General features: G+C 43.5%; 1 long non-coding RNA gene across 5 annotated transcripts in view; it reads left to right on the forward strand.

Annotated features, from left to right (window-relative positions):
• Positions 1–20,643, forward strand: part of LOC113241508 (uncharacterized) — a 79,860-nt gene that overhangs the window by 6,194 nt on the left and 53,023 nt on the right. For 4 of the 5 annotated variants that reach the window (XR_007190793.2, XR_008958245.1, XR_008958246.1 and 1 more), the window contains exons 2-3: positions 907–9,319; positions 10,036–10,300. This is a non-coding gene — a long non-coding RNA (uncharacterized LOC113241508). The remainder of the gene's footprint in view (positions 1–906; positions 9,320–10,035; positions 10,301–20,643) is intronic. The other variant, XR_008958247.1, reaches the window with a different exon arrangement.

Consider the following 20,643-nt stretch of genomic DNA (forward strand, 5'->3'; position numbering starts at 1 on the left):
AGGCTCCCAGCGGAGGAGCCTGATGTGGGGCTCGATCCCAGAACACCAGGATCACGCCCTGAGCCAAAGGCAGACGCTTAACGACTGCGCCACCCAGGCGCCCCCTCATGAACAATTTTTCTGTAGCATGTGATGTTGACAGGATTTTAGCCACAAAACTCAAAATTGGAGTCCATCCTCTCACACCCTACTGCTGCTTTACCGATTAAATTTATGTAATATTCCAAATCCTTTGTTGTCATTTCAACAATCTTCACAACATCTTCACCAGCAGTAGTTTCCATCTCAAGAAACCACTTTCTTTGCTCATCCATAAGAAGAACATCTCCTCCATTAAAGTCGTATCATGGGATTGCAGCAAGTCAAATATAATAATGACAAAGTTTGAAACATTGCAAGAATTGCTAAACCGTGACAGAGACATGAAGTGAGCAAATACTGTTGGAAAAATGGCACTGACAGACTTGCTTGAAGCAGGGTTGCCCCAAACCTTCAGTTAGTAAGAAATGCGGTGCCTCCAAAGTGCACTCAAGTGGCGCACAATAAAAGGAGCCACGCCTGCATGAAACTGCACCGTGATGCAGCTAACACAGCCCTGACCAAATCAGGAGAGAGAAACATTAGTTTTCAGATCATGCTACTGTTTTGTAGGTTGGCCAGACTATTTCTGGAATATTAGGTCAGTTCTGAATGCTATATTTGGAAAGTTATCAGCAAATCAAAGCAAATCAAGCATAATGAACATAGTGGAATGGTAAGTGTAGGATTCACAGAATTTTAATATTTTGGAAATTAAAGCATTTTTCATATAGCCTTGTTTTGTTTCATTATCTTCTGAGAGTATTGATATATTTCATCAGAGTACATAATATATATTTTATTTGCTTTTTTTTTCTGATTTCAAAGGTAATCAGACAAAATTCAAACATCTCCAAAATAGAAAACAGATGATGAAAGTCCACTGTAATCCCACCTTCTAACCGTATTATAGTCCGCAGTCTAACGTATGTACAGTCTACAGTCTTCCTCCAACTTTTTGTTTTTTATGTGTATTAACCTACCTACATGTTCGTGTAAATTTTTTGAATAAAAAACATGAGGTTTATAGATTACAGAATCCTTATTTGAAAGACAAAAACCTATTCCGAGGTTCTACAAATATTTTTCTATAGTTTAATGGTTTCTTTTTTTTGGAATTTAAGAGTTTTGGTCCAGTTGGGAATTTATTTTTGTGTACTGTGTAACATAAAGATCTAATTTAATTTTTCTCTTTATGCATAATCAATTGTCTTCACAGTTTCTGGAATAATCCCACACAGGTGGTGGCCTTTACCATATGCTAAATCCCCATAATGTTTGCATCTGGTTTTGTATTCTCTAATCTGTCCCACTGAACCAGTACGATACTTTTAATTTGATACCTGGCAGACTAAGCTACCCTCATGCATCTTTTTTTTCATACTTTTCTTGCCTATTCTCAAGTATTTAATCCTCTAGGCTGAGGATCAACTCGTCAAGTTAAAAAAAAGTCCAGAATTTTCATTAGCATTGCATTAGATTTACACTTTAATTTGAGAGGAATCAACATATTTTTACATTATTATATATTTACACTTATGTAAATGTGATATGTAAAACATAAATATGTAATATATAAATACACGTTTACATTATTATTAAGTTATTTACATTATTCCATCTAGGAGATCTAGGTCTCCTTTTAAGTCTTTCAGCATATTTTTGTGATACTGTTTATGTGGAGTTTAATATATTTCTTGTAAAACTTACCCCTAGGTGTTTTATTTATTTATTTGTTTTTGTTACTGTGAATTGAAGCTTTTCTTTCATTATATTTTCTGACTAGTTATAGCTACTGTAGTGTTAGGCTATTGAATTCAGAATATTTAACCCTTATTTTTCCATTCTACTGAATTCTCTTATTAATCCTGAAAATTTTTTAGTTGAGTATCTTGGATTTCCTTTGGTAGACAATTGTAGCATTTGAAAATAATTACATTTTGTCTCTTCCTTTCTAATATTTAAACTGTAATTTTGTTCTTGTCCCATTGACTATTGGCATTTTGAATCAGATGTTTTGACATCAGAGACATTTTGACACAACCTAAATACAAATCACTAAATAATCTTTGTTTTTCCAAAATGAAATAATAGCTCGTGCATATCAAGTTGCATGCCAGGCAGTTTCTAAGCATTTTACATATATTAATTTATGTACTCCTTAAAACAACCTTACATAATAATGGCAAACTGAGCAACAGAGACATGAAGCAACTTGCTGAAGGTTGAACAAGGGAGTGGTGCTAGGATTTGAACCCAGGTCTTACTCTTAACTACTATTTTAAATTGCTTCTAAATGAATAAAACAAAAATGGCTTTCTTAATTTTTCTTATCATAAAAGTAAGACATGCTTATTACAAAAGATTCTTGTATAATCAAAAGAAAATCATCCCTAAGTTCACTATTTTTGATTGCTGCAGAATATTCACTGTGAGATAGAATGGTGACTTATTTAATCAATCCAATGCGGATAGGTTTTGCATATAGCTTTTCAAGCTCTCATTTATATGCTCATGATACACTGCATTAGAATTTCTTGGTCAAAAAGTACTCACATTTCAAATTTTGACAGAATTGTCAGATTGAACCCCTCGCCCCAAGAAAAGTTGAACTGTATTTTTTAAAGATTTGTTTATTTTAAGAGAGAGCATGCTTGCACGAGGTGGGGGGGGGCAGAGGGAGACAATCTTTCAAGCAGACTCCCCACTGAAGGCAGAGCCCCACTCAGGGTCTCCCTCTCAAAACCTATGAGATCATGACCCAGCTGAAACCAAGAGTCTGATGCCCAACCAAATGAGCCACCCAGGTGCCCCATGAAAGGTTAGACTATTAAACTTTGTTAATCTGATAGGTGAAAATTAGCTCCATATTATTTTTATTTGCACATTTATTGCAATGTATTTTTGTATATTTTAACTGTCTTTGTTTCTATTGGGTGTTCATCTTTTTATTGATGTGTAAGCAATTTTCATTCTTTTTATATTGGGGCCATTCTGTCTGACATACATGTTGCAATTTTTTTTAACCAGTTTGTCATTATAGAAGGGTTGTAGAAATAGTGATTCACATTTCCTTATCTGTCTTTACAAACTATCATATATTGTTTTAAAATTGCTAATTAATGAGTGACCCAGACTCCACCTTTCAGCCTCACTCCTGTTAGACTTACCCCTACAACCTCATTGGATGGGATGAAGGGTCGGGGTTGTCACATACAGTTATTAATCGGTAATTCAAAAACTGTTTGACTTCTAGATAAATGTTGTGGCCTGCACACTTGTGCAAAGGATAAACATGTTTATGTTTAAATCCACACAGGACAGGAGAAGCTAGTGAATTAGAGATGTCAACAAACATGAGAAAATGGGAAGCAGATGGACAAGTGGTAACCTAGCTTATAGAGGAAAATGCCAATAGATATACCAATTTGCACAGAACTCTGTCAAGTTCAGGAAGTGGGGCACCATTTTTCTTAAATAGCTGGAGGGGAGAGAGGGCTCATAACGGGATGATTTATTGAAAGACTTTATAAGGAACAATTAAACCACAGATTCCTTTCCATACCCTACCCTGATAGAGGACTACCTCTCCTGTACTCCAGGAGAAAGGAAGTTCATTTTCTTAAATTCAACTAGAGAAGGCAGACTTAGGAGCAAAAACGGAGAGGATGAGAGTTGAAGTACAATTCTGAAAATGAAAATTAAGTGAAACTCTACATGCGGGAAACTGAGACTCCCCCCAACCCTTGTCCTCATCCAGCTCTCTCTCCCTTCTTAGAATTATGCTCTCTTAGCAAAAGATTGGAGGATTCTCCTCTGGAGAACCTGTCTAGCTAAAGGCAAAAATATTACAGATTCTGACATTTTAGGTTTTTTGTTTTTTTAAATGGGAAGTTACCCTACAGAGATGGCTAGTGGCGAACCATCCTTGCCCATGCATGCAGAACTTCTAATTGGCTTTTCCGTGTCTTCCTCTTGAATATGAATGGACTGCCAAAAAACAAACAAACAAAAACCCTTTAACATGAAGATAAAGACCCAAACAAACAACAGCAAAGAAATCTAGAGGAAACAGACTATTCAGGGAGAAGAAGAAAATTTAAAAAAAAACACTTTCACATTCTTAGATGAGAAGATTTTGCAGGAGTGAAGCAAGTATGGGATGCATTTATTTATTTATTTATTTATTTGTCAGAGAGAGAGCGCGAGCGCACAATCAGGAGGAGCGGCAGGCAGAGGGAGAAGCAGGCTCCTCACCGAGTAAGGAGCTGTCGTGGGACTTGATCCGAGGACCCTGGGATCATGACCTGAGCCGAAGGCAGCCGTTTAACTGACTGACCCACCCAGGCGTCCTATGGTATGCTTTTAATAACAAAAGAACAGAGAACTATAAAAAAAAAACAAGAAATTAAAAAATAGAACTCAAAATTTAAAAGTCAATGAATACTAGCAACAAATAATCAGAAATTGAAAAAAATATTAAGTACCACTTACAAGAGCATAAAAAATATGAACTATTTAAGGAATGAACCTGACAAAATATGTGTTAAAGACCTGTAGACTGAAAACTATAAGGCATTGGTGAAAGAAGACCTAAGTAAATCGAGAAGTCTATCTTTTTCATGGGTCAGAAGACTCAAAATAGTTAAAATGTCAATTCTCGCCAATTGATCTGTAAATTTAAGTCAATCCCTATCAAAATCCCAGCAGGCTTTTTTTTTTTCAATTAAAATTTATAACCTGGTTCTAAAAATTTATATGAAATGCAAAGGACCCAGAATAGTCAAAACAACTTTGAAAAAGAACAAAATTGGAGAAGTAAAACTATCTAGTTTCAAACTTATCAACACAGTGGGTGGTGGCACAAGATAGAAATAAATCAGTGGAACAGAATAAAGAATGTGGAAAGAGATCTACACTACACATACATTGATGATTATTTTACAAAGATGAAAAGATAATTCAGTGGTAAAAGGATAGTCCTTTCAACAAATGTTACTGGAACAATTGGATTTACAAAAGCAAAAAACAAAAGAACTTCCAATGCATATTCTGTACCACATACAAAAATTAATTCAAGATGGGTCATAGACCTAAATGTAAGAAAGAGCTAAAACTATAAAACTTGTAGACAAAACATAGGAGAAAAATCTTTGTGAACTTGGTTTAGGTAAAGATTTCTTAGTAATGACACCAAAAGCGTGATGTATAAAAGAACAAACTCATAAATTGGACTTCATCAAAATTAAAGAACATCTGCTCTTAGAAAGAATGAAAAGAAAAGCCATGGGCTAGGAGAAAATATTTGCCATGTACATATCTGATAAAGGACTTGTATCTGGAAAGTATAAACAAACCTTCAAAACAACAAAAGAAAACAACCCTGGGGTGCCTGGGTGGCTCAGTCAGTTAAGCGTCTGCCTTCGGCCAGGGTCCTGGGATTGAGTCCTTCATCGGGCTCTTTGTTCAGCAGAGAGACTGCTTCTCCCTCTGCCTGCCACTCCCCCTGCTTGTACGCTCGCTCTCTCTGATAGGTAGGTAGGTAGATAGATAGATAGATAGATAGATAGATAGATAGATAGATAGATAATAGATAAAGTAAATCTTTTTTAAAAACTAAAAAAAATTAATGTAAGAAAGAGAAAAAGAAAATAACCCTATTAAAACTTGTCAAAAATGTTAGAATAGACTTTTCACCAAAGAAGATACATGAATGACCAATAAGCACATGCATAGATGCTTAACATCATTAGTCACTACGGAAATGGAAACTAAAACCCCAGTGAGATACCACTCCATACCGACTAGAATGGCTAGATCAAGAAGACTGAATGTATTAAATGTTGTTGAGGAAGTGGAGGAACTGGAACTCTCATACACTTCTAGCAGGTATGTAAAATGGTATAACGCTTTGCAAAAATTATTTGGCAGTTTCCTGACAGTTAAACCATACGCCTGCCATATGATCCAGCCATTTACTCCTAGAGAAAAGAAAGTACATGTCCACACAATGACTTGCACACAAATGTTCACGGCAGCTTTATTTCTAATAGCACAAAATTGGAAACAACCAAATGTCCATCAACAAGCGAATGAATAAATCAGTGGTGGTATATCCTTACACAGTGTCACTCCTGCCATGCTACCAGCCTGCCCAGACTCAGGGGAAGGGAACACAGACCCCACCTCTCACGGGCAGGAGTGTCAAAGTTGCAATATAAGAAGGGCGTGTACAATGAGAGATATTGTTGAACATGCCACAGTGTGTAATGATGTAACCCCTTTTAAAGACCTACACCACATGTCAAACTCCAAACACAAAGAATCATTGTCCCATAGCTTGGTACAGTGTTCATGTTGTTGAAAGCCCATTAACTAGAACAGTTCTGCCTCTGCTTCATGAAAGCTCATTTCTGAGAGGCAACAGAGTGTGTTTTATCATAAACTGAGTGCTATTTAGAACTTCCTGAGCTCAAAGAATTTCAGTACAGGGTTGTGGCATGAGGGGCAGATGTGAAAATTATAGTTAGCTTAGGTCAACACTTATCATGGCTACTCTTTCTGGTGGACTATTTCTGGTTGCCAATCATGTTTGCGCACAGACACAGACATTGCAAAAAGGACTCCAGAATTTGGGCCCAATGACTGTTAAACTAGGTCCTCAACTCGAAAATGGTGGAGGAAAAGAAATAAATTTAACTTGTCTTTCCAATAGGAACTGGTAACCAAATGGCCCCAGATGACTAGTAAAAATCTATTGCTACTTATGCCAGGACAAGTGGGTCTTCCAGGTGATCCAGGAGACATGGCCGTCCACCAGCAGCTGTTCACAGACATCCCACAAGCAGCGGTGCAGAGAATTGCCTGGGAGTAGGGGGCAGATGGGGGAGGCATGGAACATGGGGATTCCTAGGCCCCATCCCCAGAGACTCTGACTCAGTAAGTTTGGAATGGGCCCAACAATTGGCCTTTTTCCCAACTGCCCAGGCTCTTTCTTTTCTTTCTTTCTTTCTTTCTTTCTTTCTTTCTTTCTTTCTTTCTTTCTTTCTTTCTTTCTATACATACATCCATCCATCTGTCATCTATCTATTTATCTATCTATCATCTATCTATCTATCTATCATCTATCTATCTATCATCTATCTATCTATCACATCTATCATCTATTTAAATTTCACTCAGTTAACATACAGTGCATATTGGTTTCTGGAGTAGAATTCAGTGATTCCTCACTTACATACAACACCCAGTGCTCATCACAACAGGTGCCCTCCTTAATACCCTTCGCCCATCTAGCCCATCCCCCACCTACCTCCCACCATCAACCCTCAGTTCTCTATTGTTAAGAGTCTCTTGTGGTTTATTTTCCTCTCTCCCCTCCCCCTCCCTTTCTCCTATGCTCATCTGTTTTGTCTCTTAAATTCCACATATGAGTGAGATCATATGGTATTTATCTTTCTCTGACTGACTTATTTCACTTAGCATAATACACTCTAGCTCCATCAATGTCATTGCAAAGGGCAAGATTTCATTCTTTTGATGGCTGAGTACTATTCCACTATATAGATAGATGATTGATAGATGATAGATAGATAGATAGATAGATAGATAGATAGATAGATAGATGATAGATCACATCGTCTTTATCCATTAATCAGTTGATGGACACTTGGGCTCTTTCCATAGTCTGGCTATTGCTGATACTGCTGCTATAAGCATTGGGGTGCATGTACCCCTTTGAATCTGTGTGTTTGTATCCATTGGGTAAATACCTAGTAGTGCCATTGCTGGGTCATAGGGCAGCTCTGTTTTTTACTTTCTTTCCTTTTTTTTTTTTTTTTAAAGATTTGCTTTATTTATTCGACAGAGACAGAGACAGCCAGCGAGAGAGGGAACACAAGCAGGGGGAGTGGGAGAGGAAGAAGCAGACCCATAGCGGAGGAGCCTGATGTGGGGCTCCATCCCATAACGGCCGGGATCACGCCCTGAGCCAAAGGCAGCAGCTTAACTGCTGTGCCACCCAGGTGCCCCTGTTTTTAACTTTCTGAGGAATCTCCTTACTGTTCTCCAGAGTGTGCCTGGGTCATTCTGATGCTGGAACTGGTGAGGGAATGGAGTTTGCCCACAGCAGTTTCTGTTGACCCCGTCACTGTGCAGGGATTAGCTGATCTTTGTGCATATGTTTAACCAAATCTTTCCTCCTTTCTTTCTCCCTCCCTCCCTTTCTCCCTTCCTCTCTCTTTCCTTCCTTCTTTCTTCTTCCTTCCTTCTTCCCTCTCTCTCTCTTTCTCTTTCTTTCTTTCTTCCTTCCTTTCTTTCTTTCTTTCTTTCTTTTTTTCCTCCCTCCCTTCCTTCTTTCCTTCCTTTCTCCTTCTCTTCTCTTCTCTTCTCTTCTCTTCTCTTCTCTTCTCTTCTCCTCTTCTCTTCTTTCTCTTCTCTTCTCTTCTCTTCTCTTCTCTTCTCTTCTCTTCTCTTCCCTTCCCTTCCCTTCCCTCCCTCCTTCCCTCCTTTTCTCTTTCTTCCTGTCTTTCTCTCCCTTCCTCCCTTTCTCCCTTTCTGTCATTCTGTTTTTCTAGTTAATCACTCAGAAATCCACCAAATGTCCATTAAAGCAGACAGGAAAGCGCAGTGGTTAAATGAATGGCTTTTGCAGTCTGATAAAACTAGTTGGAGTACCAGCTTTATTTAGCACTTACTAGCTGTATGATATTAGGTATGTTTCTTAACATCTCTAAACCTGTTTTCTTGTAGGTAAAGCAGGAATGAATACTGATAGGGTTTTTATGAGGATGAAACATGGTGATACATTTATAGCACATAGTAAGTCTCCATGAACAGTAGCTATGCTGTTATCACTATCACTATAACGAACAGGCCGCTAATGCACTGGCTAGCTCTGGAAGTGCCAGAAAAGTATCGCCGGACTTTCAGCAAGAGGGTGTTTCCTGGAAAGCAAAATGAGCTCCTCTTCCCTGACCCTCATAGTTGATTCATAAATGCTTGCAGAATAGCTTCTCACTGCACATCTGTTCCCTGACAGCCCTTTAGAAGTCCGTGGAATAATGAGTCTGAGTCTTTGGTTATGGGAGACCTACACAGCACAGCTGCCTCGATATTCTGCTCTGAAATCTTGGGTCTGGTTACCACAGAAAGGAAAGCTGAGGACGGGGACTAGAAGAAGGTTCTCTAGTCTTTTGAACCCAACTCCTCCTTTCTGGCTACATTTTGCTTCTTATCCAAGGTAAGTCTAAGGAGGCAGGATTTTCTTGGCAACATAATTATTGCTAGCTAATAAAGGAAGATGATTTCTTTTTAAAGATTCCTGCTGTTTTCCTAGCAGGCAGAGACTTCTGTCTCTGCAGAGGCTCTGTTTTGTTCTTGTACTTCCTGGGTTTGTTTATTCCATTCTGAGACAGGAAACAAAACACCCATAGGAAACAATTGGTAGTTCTGTCTCCATTTATACTCATTTGGTGGGGAAAGGGATGAGGGTTGGTTGTTTTGTTTTGTTTTGTTTTTGCTTTGTTTTCTTTGTCTTTCGTGCTTCCATTCTATAACATTATCGCCTACCTTTTTTTGAAAAGTCAAGGGGCATCATTTGACATATGGTCTCATAAAGTATTTAAAATAGGAACTGTCCCGAATACTCTGGGGGCTTCTGGTTACTGTGCTACTACCTCCCAAAGGAGTCTGAGTGGCTTCGTCCAAATACACATGGGGGATCAGAAAGCATGCCCTGGGTATGTCCTACTTCACCCTATGTAAGGCCCAGTGGCAATCTTACCCTGAAACTAAAGGAAATTAATCTTCAGCACCCTTCACTTGCCAGAGCCTGGCCTTTTCTAAGGCACTAGGAGGGGGCCTAGTAAAGATGGGTTCATACGTTTTTGTATAAATAGCAAAGATAAGATTGTCTTGTATTGTTTCCCATTAAAAACTATCTCAAAAATTTTATAGGCTGGATCCATTCCTGACCAGGGTCTTCTCTCTGTCCATGTCTGCGGGATTTCACCTTTATACAACCAGATAGTAAGCAGCTCCAACCCCAAGCCAGGGCACACCGGAATGCCAGGCATCATGTGGGAATGTGAGGAAAAAGGCGCATTCACCACCCGAATCACTGCTGGATCCAGAGAAAACTGCAAGCCTGGACCAGAGCAGCCCTGAGGAGAAACGAGCTGTAGACTGGGCATCTGGCGGAAAGCGTTCCCTCTTCAGAGAGGTGGGTAGCAAGTGGCGCTAGCCAGTTACCTGTTTCAGTCTTTGAGAAGCATTAATAGTCTACTTTTAAATCCTCCTCCAATAAAAATATGGTTGCCCGTGTGCTGAGCCCCCCGCACCCCCAGGCCCTGGAGGCTCTGTGTCCTGCAGGGGAGGGGGCCCAGGGGTGGTTCTGCTCTGCTGAGCAGCCATGTGACTTTGGCAAATTGTCAATCCCTTCAAGCCTCACTCAGGTCATCTTTCAAAACCAGGGTGTTGGATTAGGCAGCCTCGCTCTGAAACTTGAATTATTTTATGGCGTGGAGGGTTACACTTAAACGGTTTCTGTAGTGATACAACAGTATTTTCATGGGAAAATCTGAGGCACGTGTTGGGAGGGAGATTGACATATGGAGAAAAACTGGACCATATGGGATTAGGAAATTAAAAATTATCTCCTCCTGCTCAGTAAATGTGCCAGATATGAGCCTCTCATCCTAAGAACTGTCTTCCTTTTAGCAAGTGGAAAGAAGACATTATGAGCATTTCCAAAATTAAAAGAATATTCATGTCATGTCAAATGTGTGATGTGTGTAGGCAGTGATGTTCTAGGAAGGAAATTTGTATTTCAGACGTGGTCTTCGTTATTTAAGAGCTTACAACTAAGCAGGACTAGCCCAGACGTAACCATTAGCAAGCGAAGCTGGTAAGATAGAACCCTAACCCAGGATTCATGCTGGGCTGGCGTCATAAATTATGGTACATCCAGTCTATGGAATATTATGCAGTCATCCAAAAAAATAAATCACACGTTTATCCATATTACCTTGGAAAGGTGTGGAGGACATATTGTTAAGTGCAAATAAGCAAGAGGGAGAATAATAGGAAGAGCATGGTCATGTTTTTGTAAAAAGCAAAGGTGAGGCTCTAAATAGGCAACTCTGTATAAGCATAAAGTCCGGAATGATCTGAACTGATACGCCAACATCAGTGACTGTAGGAGGGTGGGACTGGGCCGAGGAGGAAGAAAGGAGTTTAAAAAAAATCTTTCTGTCATTCAATTCGTTTAAATTGTTACAGTGAGTGGGTATTATAATCTTTAAAAGAGCTTTTGTAAAACACAAAAATTGCATAGCCTTGGTCTCCCGTTCTGTGGATGTCCGTTGGGTCATACAATAGATATGCCTTTCACTCTGCAGCACCCCCAGCTCCACTACGTCTCCCCCAGTGATTTCAGAGACAGCCCTGTCCGGTTTTAGGAGGCGCCTTAGCACAAAGTCCTCTGCCCGAGCTACAAGGTAGCAGCATGTCCCCTCAGAGTCCCAAAGTGCCAGCAGCCCTTGGTGCTTCGGGAAGGAGGAATACCTTTCCGCCCCCTCCCCCTCCCCGTGACACTCGGCTGGGTGGTCACATGGGGGGCCTGCTCCGGCTCCCCGTGCCCGTCAGCTCTTCCCCACTGGTCCCACTCTTCTCCAGAAATGCCTGCACCCCTCTACTCGGGTGCAGCCTCCATGGGCCTGTGGACACACACGGAGTGCTAAGTTGTATGTAAGAGCCAGAAATTCAGTGAAGGGAGAGAACTAGGGTCTAAACAGGGTTCTGGGGAGAGAACATCCAATGTGTAAACCATAACACCAGCAATACAGAGAAAGTGGAGTGAGAGAAGAGAAAGGCAGCTGGCCTCACACGACTGACTAGTCTGTGGCACACTCTTGTCGACCTCGCACAACACCTGTGTCAGCCAAGGCCACTCTGTGGCCGTGGTGAGTCAAGACAAAAGCAAGACCCGTCTGTCATCATGTCTGACCATAATGAGAAGCAAGAAATGGTGCAGATTGCAAAAATGACCACCTAACATTCCCCTATTCCTGGGTAATACGAGTGACTGCTGCTTCTTCCTCCCTTGTAGCTGTAGGCTTGCTTCTCTCCTCCTGCCTTCTAGATGAGAATTAAGTTCCCCATCACAGCAGCACCTCTGCTTCCTGACAACGTCCAATCCAGAGCAGAGCCCCACTTCCCGAGCCCTCCCCGGAATCACCGAACACAGTCCCAAATCCTACCGTCAGCTCCGTTGGACGCCCTCTCACTGAGGCTCTGCAGTCTCCTTCAGCGCAGCAAGCCCCTGACCCCACAGCTGACTGGAGATGTGTCCGGTGGTGGCTTTCGGCTGGAGAGTGCTGACTGAGGGCAGGCTCCCAGGGGGAGCTTCACCCTGCCACTTCCTTTCCCAGTTGTGAGAAGGCTGTTTACACACGTGCACCTTCAGTATTTATTCATGCCTGGAGGAGCCAGGGCTGTGAGGGCCTTCCAGAGAATGACCTGACTCTGGAAACTAGAAGGTGAGGATGTGTTGGTTAGGTGGGCACGGAGGAAGAAATGTGTGAATTCCAGAGTGCTCTAGCAATCTGTATTCTACCCTCACGTTGAGGGTGAGGAGTTTAGGATTGGTCCTGGCTCTACTGCTTGCAAGGTGTATGACTCGGAGCAAGTTTCTTAACCTCTCTGAGCTGCAAAGTCTGTGTCTTATGAAAGAAGAGAATATCACTGACCCACAGGCTCCAGAAGAATGTGTAAGTCCCCGATACACAAGGTAGCGGGTACTCACCAAAGGCGCTGCTTTTTCCCTTCCCAGTAGGCACTGGACAGCCACTGTAGGTTCCTGAAAGAGGAGCGGCCTGAGGGGAGCAGGCATCCTAGGAAGATAGACCTGGTGGTGTGCAAGATGATCCAAGTGGGGAGGCCGTGTGCAGACGTCAGGAGGGCTGGGACACTCCAGCTCACGCGGGACTTGCCGCCCACCGCAGACAAGGCATTACATTCTCACGAGCAACACAACTGTCCTGGATGGATGTGGGCAAAGAATGAGTGATGAGGCATGCCACACAGCGTGTTTTCCAGCAAGCCTTAGTGGGAATGCATAGGAAGAAGAAATGTTAACTTTAGGGACACTACTGGAAAGGCAGCCAAACTCTGGGCTGGGTGGAACAGCAAGAGGAACAGACTCCCTCAGAGCACAACAGTCAGCAAAAAGCTGCCCCTTTCTAACAAATAAGCCCATGGGCCATAGCGTCATCCCTTGTGGATTGTTGGCAGTCACACAGAGAGTCCGCTTCAAACAGGGAGGATGACTCTGAGCTCTGAAGGCCAGCTTGGGCTTTCCTCCACGTATTATTTGTTGAGTGACCCAGGCAGACCGCTCTGCTGTAGTCCAAGGGCACGGAAGTCCGAGGAGGAAAAACCGGATGGCTGATGGCAAGAGCTGCATTCGGCGAGCACTCTTTCCTCACCTGTCCCACCTCTCGTGGCTCGTAAATTTTATAGTTAATAGTACCCCAGGGACACGTCAAGCTGGCACATTCCTCACTTGGCATGGAACTCTGGGATCTGGAGCATTTGTATTAAAAACAAGAAAACAAAACACAAGACCCCAGGCGATGTGTGAAGGATGTAAAAAAATACCACAGCATGTGAGTTAGCTGCAGATGAGGCAAGAGCCAAGTCAAGGTGATACCAAGTTGCCCCAACGGTCTGAGTCATAAAGTCCATCAATGTTTATTGGGCACCTACTGTCTATGAGGTTGGGCCCTGAGGAACTTGAAGATGAATGGGCCAATCTCCTCCTTCACAGTGTTGGTTATGGAGTGGGGAGGCTAACAAGTCTATCAACCAATGGAATGCAAGGGCGTAGGAAACGTGTCTAAGCCGTCAAGGTCATGTGAAGAAGGGGATCTTACTAGAAGGTCAAGATTCTATTTTATGTGTGTATGTACGTATTTCAAGTAGGCTCCATGCGCAGTGTGGAGCTCAACACAGGGCTTGAACTCACCACCCTGAGATCAAGACCTGAGCTGAGACCAAGAGTCAGACGCTGACTGAGCCACCCAGGTGGCCCGAAGGATCAAGATTTTGAAAGAAGACAAGGATTCTGAGGAATTCTTGATCTCGGCTTCAGACCATCTGCCAACAGCCATGGACATAATGGTCACCTCCTAGCCCCTCTCATGGAAGTGTGTGAGGGTCCTCGTTCCTACAAGACTGTACTGCCCCAGACCTTCATGTCTGGCTTGCACCCTTGAGAAAAGGAAGGATTCAGGGGAGAGTCAGCTGCTGCTCAGCTCTATTGATCCCTAAAGAGTCTCATCCTCAAGGTGCAGAGGCTGTAGGAACTGGAGAGCTCTCGGAATCCTAACCCAGACATTGGAGAATACCGATCAGAAAAAGTCATTGTGCTAGATAGCTCAGTCAGCTTGCTAAAAGAGAATGGAGGAAACTGGGAATTGTATACCTAGGTCTAGACAGTCTCTCTGCTTGATATAACATGGCTACATTTTTTCCTGTTTTGAGAACGAGAGGAAGACAGATGCCTACTTTATAAATATAACAAGAGAACAGCACCAAGATTTGTATACCACTGTTGATTCACTAAGAGAATCCACTTAGCTCATTAAACTACAAATTGGAATACTGTGTGTGTGTCTGGGCGTGGGCGTATTCCTGGATTCTCTTGCATTTTAGTCGCAGGGTCCTCCTTTGTAAAACGGGTATAATCCCAACTTCATAGGGTCGTGAGGATTAGTCTTTTCTTGTGAAACTCCCTTATCAACACTAATATAAATATTACAAAGTCTGAGACACCCTGCTGTTGGCTACTGTTATTAATCATACCGGATATAAGATAACCCTTTCCAAAGAAGCTCAAAACTACCCCTCAGTGCACTGTGATCCTGCCCCTATCTCTGTCTGTCACTCGGGCAGTGTGTAGTGACAGTAGTGCTGAATTTCGAAAGGATACCGTTGAAACAAGACCTTATTATGTGTTTGGCTTCCATCTTTTTTTTCTGTCTCAAAGGGCTCTCAATGCAAGGAATATTAGGCAGGTGTGTATGTACCTGTATATCTTATGTCAATCGTTTAAAATGCTAACATCGTTCCAAATGCCTCGAGGAAAAAAAATTTGGTTATATTTTCATTGTGAAAGTGACATTGGTACTGTGTCAGGAACACTCTAGGCAGACAATGGTTTACCCCCTGGAGTGTTGGGTGTGTATCCTAAAACCTTTAAGTGTCTGGAGAAGTGGTTTCCTTCTTGAAATGGATCATATCCTGCTCTGAGTGCAGGAGTCTGACTATGTAATTAGGAGAAATCTCCTTCCCTGACTGTGATAATTCAGCCTGGGCTAGGTCTCCATGGATAAAAGAGCAGCCTCTGGGTTTTCACTGGGAGGAAGCCAGTGGCTGAAGGCAATGTTCCTTCCTTAGAACACATCTTTTGCAAAGTGGAAATACTTTTCTAGCAAAATATACTGTTGCTCTAAATCAGTATTCGGTTCCAATTTCTGTGTCAAATGCTGCCGTGGAAAAGATACTCAGTGTCATGGGAAATCGCGGACTGATGAATACAACAGATTATTCATAGAGGCAATATTAAATAAACACTGAGCTTTAAAAATTACTGTGCAATAGTCAAGTATGTAGGAATGAAATAATTTGAGATCTGGGGTTTGCTTTAGAATAACCCAGCTGACTGGGGGAGGGGACACGGAGTATAGACAAAACAGAATTGGCCATGTGTTGATGATTATTGAAACTAGGTGATGGGTCCATGGGGGTTCATTATACTATTTTCGCTAGTTTTAGAAACATTTTAAAATCTCCATATGAAAAGATAACAAAAAAGCCCCAAAGGTGTGACTTTCTCTTGCTTGAATGAAAGATGTTTTTAAAAATTAGTAATTCATAGACGTTGCATACTGAAATATACAATGTAGCTAATATTGGTGCTCAGTATGTTAGGCATTTGTATACTATTACACATATCTCTATAACTTTATGTATATTACATGTATTTAATAACAATTTATAGATATATACATATACTTTTACATGTAGAGATATAATTTCATATATACATATATTACATACACACACACATATAGATGTAGTGTATCAATTCATTTAATTCCTGTTCACAACTCCATAAGTAGGTTCTATGTAAATTATCTGCATCTGCAGATGAAGCCTTGGGGATACGGAGATTAGTGCACCAGGTCATTAAGTAGGATTCGAACGCATTTAGACTCTGGAACCTACGCTCCGTCTTAAACAGAGCCGTCTACTGCTGTCAGTATTCATGCTGTTCTGTACTATTACATTGTCGCCAACAACTTCCCTTATCACAGTTTATTTTTATTTTTAAATTGAAGCGAGAGTGGTGGGTGGGGTGGAAAGTGTTTTTTACGAGACTGTTCAGTAATCCCGCTGAAACCGTCTGCCCCCCTTAGCACTAGGCACGGAGCCGGTGTGACCGAGGAGTCAGGTCGGGCGGGTTGGCTCAGATTGGTCTTTGGTTCTTGGTTCCCTGGACCGCAGGGGCGCGGGCAGCCGAGTGGCGCCACCTGGTGGCAAGAAGCCCAGCGGCGGGAGTCTCCACGGCCCCGAGCGCCTCGGGGGCGGGGTGCGCGGCCCCGAGCGGTCGGACCTGGCGCTGCAGCCCAAAGGGCGGAGGCCCGCCCTCACCCGGGGACCAGGCAGAGGCGTGACAAGTCCAGGACAGATGGGCCCTTGACCTTGCCTGGAGAGTCTCCTCCGGAGCCCCCTCGGGAGGGCGAGCTGGGGCCCGGGCCAGAGAGACTGAGTAAGGGCTCCCTCCAGGGGCCCGCCTTCCCAGCCCCAGCCAGGGCTCACCTCCAGAGCCTGGAGAAAGTGGAAGTTGAGAAGGGGGTGGTTTTGCCTCAGGACTCTTAAAATGAGCTCTTTAACATTTCCAAGTATTTAAAATTCACGTATTTATGTACACAGACATATGTATATTTCTTTGTATCCTCACCTCTTTGCAGAAACGGTATTAAAGCTGGCATCCTGTCATACAATGTTATTTTTTTCCTCACCACGGTCATGTTAGGTTTGTGAAGAACACAGACCTGCAGGCTGTCAGAGCCAAGACCAGGCCACCCAAGGGCATTTGGCCACAGTCTCGAGGAACTCAGCCCAAGTTCTGAGAACCCTGACACCTGTAGACCAACTCTTCCCCCCCTGCCCCTTCTGGTGCTGGAGGAAGATGGCGCAGCTCTAGAGCCAGAAGAGTATGTGGGGGCCCTGGCAGAGGCCACAGTGCTCTGTGGAGTGCAGCCGCCATGCGGGCAGAGACCTAGGCACCAACCTTCACTCTCACGAACCTGCCAAGGTCAGTGAGATCCGTACAGGTGAATTTGCCGGACTTTATTTTTATTTTTATTTTTTTTAAAGATTTTATTTATTTATTCGACAGAGATAGAGACAGCCAGCGAGAGAGGGAACACAGGCAGGGGGAGTGGGAGAGGAAGCAGCAGGCTCATAGCGGAGGAGCCTGATGTGGGGCTCGATACCATAACACCGGAATCACGCCCTGAGCCGAAGGCAGACGCTTAACCGCTGTGCCACCCAGGCGCCCCTGCCGGACTTTATTGACTACCTGGACCTGAAGGCAGTCTCCGTGGCACATGCTGTCTTTCCTACGGTCTCTGCATTGCTCTGGTGCTGGGCATGTCCTGAAGGGAGCTCCTTGCTGGGTCCTCTTCAGCACGCAGGGCACCTTCCGTTACCCGAAGCAGGTTCTGGATGCTGCGGACAGAGGGCAGCCCCTCCGAGAGCAAGGCCTCATCTGTCATCCAGAGCTGCCCAAAGTTACTGCAGCGAAGGCCCAAGTCTGTGGAGGCCTGCCCTGGCCAGGGACTAGACTGGCCATCTGGTCTACTTTGTGAATACTGTGTGACTGTGCTTCAGGGCACACCGCATTATGAAAAGGCAGGGTCCTAACTGAAGGGCGAGGTCATTCATTATTAAGGTTACTCTGTTAAGGAGGAGGGACATTTCTCAAATCTGATTCCATGTTCTAAGCAGCGTAAACTTGGGCAGGCTGCAGAGTGGGTGCTCGCACTTTGTCTAGAGATTGAAGATGTCCATATTGCCAATGAGGGGACTCCTGGGGTCTGGGCTGGAGGATGGTGCCCTCCACGTAGAAATTAGGAATGGAAAGAGGATACTTGAAGACTTGTATCAGATCCTTTGGGCAAGTGTATGGGTCTCTCAGATAGCGATTGAGCTGGGTTAGAATCTGGGGACAAATTAGCTATGTTGGAGCCAATTCCCATCCTGGCAAAGCCACTTATCTTAGCAGAGCCAAGAGAAAATCAATAGATGAGGGAAGGGGGGTGGTGTCCACACTTGGATCCCTGGGTACCAGGGCAGTGTGGATGTGGTAACGGAAGTGAGAGAACCTAAAGGTTAATGATAGAGTAGGGGCTCCTTAGCCATCCCTTCCTCTTTGACTTCTCCTTCTTATGCTGAACCTTGCAGGATCTAGGGTTAGCTTTATTTAGGAAACAGTCATTCCTCATAACCCATGATTTCAATAAGAGCCAAGAGTGAAACTGGTTCAAAACGTAACTGCAGTGTTTGCTTGCTGTAATAGCAGCACCGCACCTGGGCCCTGGGCTGGGATCATCCCGCTGAAGTTACTGACTCTGTGTTGGTTGTTGGCTGTTCCTCTGTTGGAAGGAGGTGGAGGCCCGGTCTTGGCCAGCCCTCACGGCTGGGTGGGCTTCAAGCACACCTTTTCCCTAGAATTAAGTCCAGGCCAAAGGCAGGTGAAAAACCTCTCTGGTCCCCTTTATCTGGCCTTTTTACTTGGTTGATGAGAAGGTCTGGGTAAAAGGACCACAGCCCTTCCGGACATGGAGTACAGCGGCAGGCCAGCCACTCCCTATCTCCTTTGCCTGGCTTCCCCTTGGGCCCTAAGCGCCTGTTCTTTTCCCACACAAGAGGCAAACCCTGGTCCTTTTGATAAGACCAGAGGCATGTGCTTCCGAGAGATAGAGATGCTAACAGGGAGAGGGGAAGAAGCCAAAACAGTGTTTGCTCAACTGTGTACCCTTTTCCAGGGTCCAGCTTCCTCCTCTTCTAGGGTGAATTAAGGGAGCCTTGAGCTTCCCCTTGTGGCTAAAGTGTGCCACGACTCTGGTCAAACCATCTTTCTAAAAAGATGCATCATACATTAGCGTATAGTGAACAGGATGACAGGCCTGGGAACCAAGAAACAGTTGCAGGAAGTAAGGATGTTTGTTTTAGAATAAAGAAGACCTACAAGGACCAATCCCTCTTTTAAATATTTAGAATGTGGGGGCACCTGGGTGTCTTGGTCGGTTGAGTGTCTGATTCTTGATTTCAGCTCAGGTCATGATCTCAGAGTTGTGGGATCAAGCCCCACATCAGGCTCCACGCTTGGTGTGGAGTTTGCTTGAGATTCTCTCCCTCTCCCTCCCCTTATGCCACGCTCCCAACTCTTGCTCTCTCTCTCTTTCTCTCTCTCAAATAAATAAAATATTTTAAAAAATTAAAAAAAATAAAAAATATTTAGAATGTGGAAGAGAAGTTATTTATTCTGTGGAGGATAAGAGGGCAAAATTGGGACCAGGGAATAAGTTAGTAGGAAGCAGATTTTTGCCTCAGTATTAAAAGTACCCCCCCCCCAACAGATATTCAAGAAGGTGCTGCTGACCATGTGGCAGTGCCCTGGGAAGGAACAGCCTGGCTGGAAAGCTGCCCGTTCCTGCAACCCTTGTCACAGTCTTTCCAGCATAGTGCTATTTTCAGTAGTCACCTGTGATGGTGACTACAAACAGTGACATGTCCCAGAGACTCCAGTATGCCCACCTGCACTCCACACCCTCTGGAAGGCATCTTGCTTTCCTGAATAAGGATGTTTTGCCTAATAGCTCCTGACTTGTGGTTCGCAAAACATGGGGAAGGTGGTCGAGTTTCCTCCAACTCTGAAGGTCTGTAACTGCGCATTTATCACAGGAGAGTAGGTAACCACTTCAGGTTAGATAATCTGTGAAGTAGTGACAGAATGGGATCTAGAACCGAGGGTCTGACTCCTCTTTGGATGTTATTTGAGACTTTAACAAATTCTGACTCCAAGGAGGCTGGCTTCCCATGATGAGATAAAAGAATCATCTCTGGGTTTGGAATAAGCTTTCCCTATTTAGCTCCACCTGCTTCATTCTGCAGGTTGTCCCCTCATTCTCCCCTCCCTTTAACACATCCCCATAGTGACGGCTTTTCTCTGCTCTCCGCGATGCCCGTGGTACAGTAGGAGATGAGACAGAGCTCACTTCGGAGTGGAGCTGGTGTTGGTCTGGAGATGAGCTCACATCTGTGTGTCCGTCCATCTCAGGCAGGGACTAGCCCTGTGTCATCCAATGCCCCCCCCCCTTCCCCGCCCTGGTTGTGTATTCGGAGAGTCTGCTCTTGCAGGCTCTAAGTCCTTGAGGGCAAGAAACGCGGACTTATTACTCTCAGTCTCCAGGGGGCTAATAAGGTGTTATA

The sequence above is a fragment of the Ursus arctos genome, unplaced genomic scaffold (genome assembly GCF_023065955.2).
Source record: "Ursus arctos isolate Adak ecotype North America unplaced genomic scaffold, UrsArc2.0 scaffold_8, whole genome shotgun sequence".
Classification (NCBI taxonomy): Eukaryota; Metazoa; Chordata; class Mammalia; order Carnivora; family Ursidae; genus Ursus; species Ursus arctos.